Source organism: Eriocheir sinensis, chromosome 1 (assembly GCF_024679095.1).
Source record: "Eriocheir sinensis breed Jianghai 21 chromosome 1, ASM2467909v1, whole genome shotgun sequence".
NCBI lineage: Eukaryota > Metazoa > Arthropoda > Malacostraca > Decapoda > Varunidae > Eriocheir > Eriocheir sinensis.
Genome location: NC_066509.1, coordinates 33,323,463 through 33,330,962, shown reverse-complemented (window position 1 = coordinate 33,330,962; position 7,500 = coordinate 33,323,463). Strand labels below are relative to the sequence as shown.

At 46.5% G+C, this 7,500-nt stretch overlaps 2 long non-coding RNA genes and 1 pseudogene across 2 annotated transcripts in view; 1 reads left to right on the top strand and 2 right to left on the bottom strand.

Moving 5' to 3' along the window:
- LOC126995990 (uncharacterized) overlaps positions 1 to 225 on the bottom strand; it is a 4,523-nt gene extending 4,298 nt beyond the window's left edge. The window contains exon 1 of the long non-coding RNA XR_007750864.1: positions 1 to 225. This exon is cut by the window's left edge and continues 979 nt beyond it. This is a non-coding gene — a long non-coding RNA (uncharacterized LOC126995990).
- Positions 226 to 616: 391 nt separating this feature from the next.
- Positions 617 to 2,443, top strand: LOC126995974 (uncharacterized). Its single transcript, XR_007750857.1, has 2 exons — positions 617 to 1,528; positions 1,668 to 2,443. It is a non-coding gene; the product is annotated as an uncharacterized LOC126995974 (long non-coding RNA).
- LOC126995969 (neurocalcin homolog) overlaps positions 1,486 to 7,500 on the bottom strand; it is a 9,269-nt pseudogene continuing 3,254 nt past the window's right edge.

Below are 7,500 nucleotides of genomic sequence, written 5' to 3'. Positions count from 1 at the left end.
ACGGCAGCCATTCGAACCATCACTAAAAACCTCGCTACGGTCACAGCTACTACGCCAGACGACAATGGGACCTCTACTCTTCGTCATCAGAATCATCAATAGTATTATGCATCATCGTAATCGTCAGCACTTACGCGTGTAGCCTAAGGGGGGGGGGGAGCAATGTTGCCAGACTGTCGTACTCAGACTGTTATATTTCCCAACTTCCTGCCCCAACACTGTCTGCTGGGCCATTTATATTGTTATTGTTAAAGAGAGTTATAAATTTGATGTCCTTGGCAGGTTAGGCCTCCCAATCCGGCAATTACTATGCTGTTATATTTCCCAACTTCCTGCCCCAACACTTGACTTCTGGGGTCCACAACCAAACCCATTTATAGTTATTGTTAAAAGAGTTATAATTTCGATGTCTCTTGGTAATAGTTAGCCTTGAACTCAGAATTACTATGTTGTTATATTTCAACTTCCGTTCTACCATCAATTCTGGGTCCAATAACCAAACCCATTTATAGTTATTGTTAAGAGAGTTCGATCCTGATGTCTCTTGGTAATAGTTAGGCCTTGGAATCACTGTGCTGTTATTTCCCAACTTCCTGCTAACACTGACACAGGGTCCAATAACCAAACCCATTTATAGTTATTGTTAAAAAGAGTTATACCCTGATGTCTCTTGGTAATAGTTAGGCCTTGGAATCCCGTAATTACTATGCTGTTATATTTCCCAACTTCCTGCCCCAACACTGACTTCTGGGGTCCAATAACCAAACCCATTTATTGTTATTGTTAAGAGAGTTATACCCTGATGTCTCTTGGTAATAGTTAGGCCTTGGAATCCAGTAATTACTATGCTGTCATATTTCCCAACTTCCTGCCCCAACACTGTCTGCTGGGCTTCAATAACCAAACCCATTTATTGTTATTGTTAAGAGAGTTATACCCTGATGTCTCTTGGCAATAGTTAGGCCTTGGAATCCAGTAATTACTATGCTGTTATATTTCCCAACTTCCTGCCCCAACACTGTCTTCTGGGGTCCAATAACCAAACTCATTTATAGTTATCATTAAAAGAGTTTGATCCTGATGTCTCTTGGCTTGGTTTTGGGGTGGAAATAGGGTTTGGAAATGGGGTATTGGGGTGGTTTTGGGGGTGGGAAATGGGGAACAGGTTTGGGAAATGTTTTGGGGGGTCGGGGAAAGGGTTTTGAAATGGGGAAATGGGTTTGGGAAGTTTGTTAGGCCTCAGAATCCGGTAAACACTATGCTCTTATATTTCCCAACTTCCTGCCCCCAAACTGTCTTCTGGGATCCAATAACATACCATTAAAAGTTACCATTAAAAGAGTTATTATACCTTGATGTTTCTCGGCAATACTCGGGCTTTGGAAACAGGTCAATACTATGCTCTTATATTTCCCATCTTCCTGCCCCCAAACTGTCTTCTGGGGTCCAATAACAAAACTCATTTATAGTTACCATTAAAAGAGCTATACCCTGATGTTTCTCGGCAATACTCGGGCTTTGGAAACAGGTCAATACTATGCTCTTATATTTCCCAACTTCCTGCCCCCAAACTGTCTTCTGGGGTCCAATAACAAAACTCATTTATAGTTATCATTAAAAGAGCTATACCCTGATGTTTCTCGGCAATACTCGGGCTTTGGAAACAGGTCAATACTATGCTCAAAGTACGACAACCTGGCAGGGGTGTGGTGGGGCAGTAGTAGGAGTTTTAAACGATACAAAAAGTTCCGCAGTAATGATATATCCGTTACACCTCCTGGGGCTCCGATCGCCACTGGAATAAGGGGATGAGGACACATTATCAAACACCAGCTTGTATATAAACATGCAATGGGCTAAATGTAAATAAAAATAGATGGAATACATATACAATAAATGGTACAAGTGTAGAATGACTGGGTGTATCCACAGAAATGGGGGGGGGATGGGGGGGACATGGGTGTTTTTGAAAAGGGTCGGGAAATTGATTTTGAGGGGTCGGGAAATAGGGGAACGGGGTGGGACATGTTTTGGGGGGTGGAAACAGGGTTGGGAAATGGGGCTTTGGGGTGGAAATGGGGTTGGGAAATGGGGAACAGGTTTGGGCAATGTTTTTGGGGGTTGGGGAAAGGGTTTTGAAATGGGGAAATGGGGTGGGAAATGGGGGTGTTTTTGGGTTGGAAAGGATCGGGAAATGGTGTTTTGAATTGGGAAATCAGTCAGGAAATGGGGTTGGGAAATGGATGTTTTTGGGGTTGGCTGTGAAAACTGTCCGCTAGGCTTCGAGCTGAGAGACCGAACGGCCGAGTTTTGTTACGTCGATCGAAGGCGCTGTGTGTGTGTGTGTGTGTGTGTGTGTGTGTGTGTGTGTGTGTGTGTGTGTGTGTTCCTGTTTTCTTCCTCTCTCTCTCTCTTCCTTTCTTTCTTCCTCTTCCTCCTCCTCCTTCTTCTTCTTCCTCTTCCTCCTTCTAATTCCTCTTTCTCTCTCTCTCTGTTTTCCTTCATCTCTCTAGTGTTTTATTTCTCCTCTTCTTCCTCTCCTCTCCTCCTCCTCCTTCTATCCATCCATCCATCCATCTATCTCAACCTTTCCTTTGTATATATATTCCAACCTCTCACACATGACTGTCTCTCTTCCGCCAACCACACAAACGCCGACAACCGAGCGTACAACCAAAACTCGACTCGTACGAAAAATCTCTCGCCGTAAGTACACCTGTGATTGGAGGGGGGGGAGAGAGGGAGGGCGGAGATGGATGGGATGGGTATGGGAAGGGAGGTTACGGAGGGGGAGTAGGGTATGGGGGGGTATTGACGACGAAAACAAAACCCACGCACGCCCGTCGACAATGCAGGCGTAAGAGGGCATAAACACACACACACGTATGAGTTACCCCGCTACCCTTCGTAAAGACCACCAGCACCATGCCAGTCAGGGGGGAGAGTTTGTGCAGGCTTCGGCAGGTTACGTACGGCAGGCCTTGACGCACACCCCCGCACGGACCCCCACCACGCGACGCTGCCCTCAGACTCGCTCTCTCTTGTGTGCGATCGGCGTATGGTGTGATGTTTTGAGCCTCATAAATTACACTGATAGCTGGATACGGTTATGAGGTGACCTTGTAATAGTGACGTAACTGACCTTTTTGATTCCTTTCGCTTCGGCTGAGAGAGAACAGTTACGTAATGACCTTTTATGTCCCTCTTGTGTCCACAGTTACGAGTTGACCTTTTAATAGTGACGTAATTGACCTTTTTGAATTCTTTTTGCTTCGGCTGTGAGAATACAGTTACATAATGACCTTTTAAGTCCCTCTTGCGTCCACTGATAGACACGTACCGTTACGAGTTGACCTTTTTAATTATGTAACTGACCTTGTTGATTCTTTTCACTTCGACCGACAAAGAGGAGTTACGTAATGACCTTTTAAGTCCCTCTTGCATCCACTGATAGCTAGATACAGTTATGAGTTGACCTTAAAATAGTGACGTAACCGACCTTTTTAATACCTTCACTTCCATCGACAGAGAATGGAGTGACGATTTGACCTTTTAAATCCCTCTTGCTTCGACTGACACAGATGAGTGACCTTATGACCTTCTGACCTTACGACAATAAAGCGATTGAATTCCTCCTTTTCCTCTTCGATTCTAGTAAATTTTATCCCATTCTCAGCCTCAGACAATTATTATTATTATTATTATTATTATTATTATTATTATTATTATTATTAATATCATCGTACGAGCGGAGAGGCGCAAACGTGGCAGGCAGCGTGCGTGAGAGAGTGCGAGCGAGCGACCGACCACAAGCGGAATGGTTAGGTATAGGGGTGGTGGAGAGAGAGGTCAGGTCAGGTTAGGTCAAGTTAGGTCAGGTCAGGGAATTGTAAGTTGAGATGTTACGAGACTTAGGAGCGAAACGAAGGGTAGTGGGGGGTGAGGGGTCAGGTCAGGGGTCACGGAGGTCAATGGCGGTGGCTGTGGCGGTGCGGCGGCTGCGGCGGCGGCGGCGGCAACGCGTCTCATTACGAAGCGAGACTTTACGACGGGGCATACGAAGGGTAGTCTCGGAGCGGGGTACCGGCGGGGGTGTGGGGGGGTGGGGTGGGTCATGGGGGGGCGGGTTGGGGTCAGAGAGGTCACTGCGAGGACTGGGGGTCACACTGCAGGAGGCGCACGATGGAGGGGTCACTCTTGGCGCCCTCGATGAACTCCTCAAGACTCAACTTGCCGTCCTTGTTCTTGTCCATCTGGCGGAAGATCTTGTCCGTCCGCTTCTCTGGGGTGCTCTCGTCCTCAGGCATCTTCATCACCGACCCAACCATCTTGTATATGGCCTGGGGGGGAAGGGGAGGGAAGGGGGGGTTAGTCTGGGGGCGGCCAAGAGGACTGAGCCCTAACTCTGGAGTCCAGACTTCCTAACATGACCCTTAGGGCACGCGGGCTTACTCTACGATGGAAAAGAGTAGCTGTAGTTATTATTATAAATATTACAGCAATTATCATTATTACTGTTGTGTAATTTCAAACAAAGCCTTCTACTTTTCCTGCTGGAGAGCAGCACCAGAGCTGTTAAATAATCATAATATCAGTGACCTTATACATCAACAGAGTAGCCGTCTGTGGCAGCATTACTGATTATTGGAAACTCAAAACTATAAATGCTGGTGTCCATCACTGGTGCTGCATGTTACTGGTCAAGTGTGTCCTGTGCCTGGGCCGTCACGTGTTATCCACAACACTGTGTGGCAGCAGGCTGACAGGGAATGGTAATGCACACCCCAGACTTGGGTGCCATGACTCTAGTGATGGGGGGGACAAAGAGAAATGACAACACCAGCCATGGCCAGAACACTGCTTCCTGCACCCTTGTGGCCATGACCCTCGCCCCTGTCAACAACCCTGCTGCTGGGAGAGAAGGGAGTGACAGCACCACACCCCCCACCCCCTCTGGTCCCTCCTCCCTCACCGTGACAATCTCCAGCATCTCCTGTCTGCTGATGTATCCGCTGTCAGCCTGAACAGGTCGTACATGGAGAAGGCCCACCTCAGCTTCTGCTCCAGCTTGCCGCGCGACGTGACGGACAGCGCGCACAGGAACTCCCGGAAGTCGATGGTGCCGTCCCCATTGGCGTCGAAGGTTCGGAAGACATGCTCCGCAAACTGCTTGGGAAAGGAAGTGGTGACCGGTTGTACGAGGAGAGTCAAACCTCGCTGGCGGCCCCCGGACACTGTGCTTATGTACGACGGTCCTACGGCACTGATGGCCTGGGCGTTAGTTACCGGGGTGATACTCTGGCTGTTGTGTTCCGGTCCTGTTACTAGTGTTGGCATTGTGGTGTTGTGTGTTGCGATTTTGTTACTAGTGTTGGTGTTGTAAGTGTTTGTTAATGTGTTCTGATCCTGTTACTAGTGTTGACGTAACTGCTGTGTGTTCCGGTCCTGTTACTAGTGTTGACATTGTGGTGTTGTGTGTTGCGATTTTCTTACTAGTGTTGGTGTTGTAGGTGTTTGTTAATGTGTTCCGATCCTGTTACTAGTGTTGACGTAACTGCTGTGTGTTCCGATCCTGTTACTAGTGTTGGCGTTGTGGCTGTTGTGTGTTCCAATCCTGTTATTAGTGTTGCTATTTCCGATGTTGTTACTCTGGCTGTTGTTGTGTGTTCCGATCCCCTTACTAGTGTTGGTGTTGTGGTGTTGTGTGTTCCGATCCTGTTACTACTGTTGTTATTTCTAGTCCTAATACTCTAATTTTTGTTGTTATTTTTTATCCTATTGCTAATGTTGTTGTTTTGGTTGTAGTTTCCAATCCTATAACTCTACTTCTTGTTGTAGTTTCCGATCCTATTGCTAGTGTTGTTGTGGTTTCCAATCCTATAACTCCACTTCTTGTTGTGGTTTCTGATCCTATTGTTAGTGTTGTTGTTTTGGTTGTAGTTTCCGATCCTATAACTCCACTTCTTGTTGTGGTTTCTGATCCTATTGTTAGTGTTGTTGTTTTGGTTGTAGTTTCCGATCCTATAACTCCACTTCTTGTTGTGGTTTCAAATCCTATAACTCCATTTCTTGTTGTGGTTTCAAATCCTATAACTCCACTTCTTGTTGTGGTTTCAAATCCTATAACTCCGCTTCTTGTTGTGGTTTCAAATCCTATAACTCCGCTTCTTGTTGTGGTTTCAAATCCTATAACTCCGCTTCTTGTTGTGGTTTCAAATCCTATAACTCCGCTTCTTGTTGTGGTTTCAAATCCTATAACTCCACTTCTTGTTGTGGTTTCAAATCCTATAACTCCACTTCTTGTTGTAGTTTCCGACCCTGTAACTCCATTTCTTCCTGTGTTGTCTGATGCTAGCGCTAAAGTTGTTGTTGTTGTTGTTATTTCCGATGTTTATACTACTCAGGTTGTCACTGTGTGGGTTGTTACAAGCACCAACACTACTGCCTCTACTACTACGACTATTAACCTGCTTGCTGTGTTGTTACTATGAAAACTACTGCTGCTAATGTTTCTCTGTGGCTGTTAATAGCACCTCTACTACTACTACTACTACTACTACTACTATTGCTACAACTATTCTTCTTGTTGTTGTTTTTTGCTATGTCTATGCAAGCCACACCTGACGGGGCGAGAAACAGGGCCAGGAAGGGAGCTGTGATGCGGGGGAAAACCGAGTCAATAACCTTTAAATAACTCATGTATTAACTGTGAATCATTAGTTATTTAAGGTTATTGATCTCTCTGTTTTCCCCTGCATTACAGAGCGTACGCCAAGACCTTTCCCTGATGCACGGCCCGGGAAAGGTCCGTTCTTGACCCCCTTCCTTGGTCCTGTCCCGCCCTTGTTAGAGGAACACTGTGGCTCACGTAACACAGAAGCAAACCGTCACACACCAGGCAGCACTCTGGGGGTTAAGGGAGCGAGGTTTGACCCGGTAGAGTCTGGTTGTCAGCGGCACACCACACACACACACTACACCAAACCGGCGGCCCTGTATGGAACTAAAGCATAGAGGGACATTTAATACACTGTGAATGTTCTCATCACCCTGGACATGGAAATTAGGTTGTTTAGGTGAGAAATTAGTATACAATTTTGAAGGTTGGAAAGTTTTGTTTAGTCGGCGCAACATCTGTGGTCATATGCTGGAGAGAGACAGGAGGGGAAGGAATTATAGGAGAAAGGAACAGTTGGAAAGTTTGGTTTAGTCGGCGCAACATCTGTGGTCATATGCCGGAGAGAGACAGGAGGGGAAGGAATTATAGGAGAAGGGAACAGTTGGAAAGTTTGGTTTAGTCGGCACAACATCTGTGGTTATATGCCGGAGAGAGACAGGAGGGGAAGGAATTATAGAAAGGAACAGATCCCAGGAGACAGGACACAACCCCCGATTAATACCTGGTACCCATTCACTGCTGGGTGGACAGGGGTGTAGGGTATCGGAAAAGCCCAAATTTTTCCACTCCGCCCGGGAATCGAACCCGGGCTCTCTCAGTTG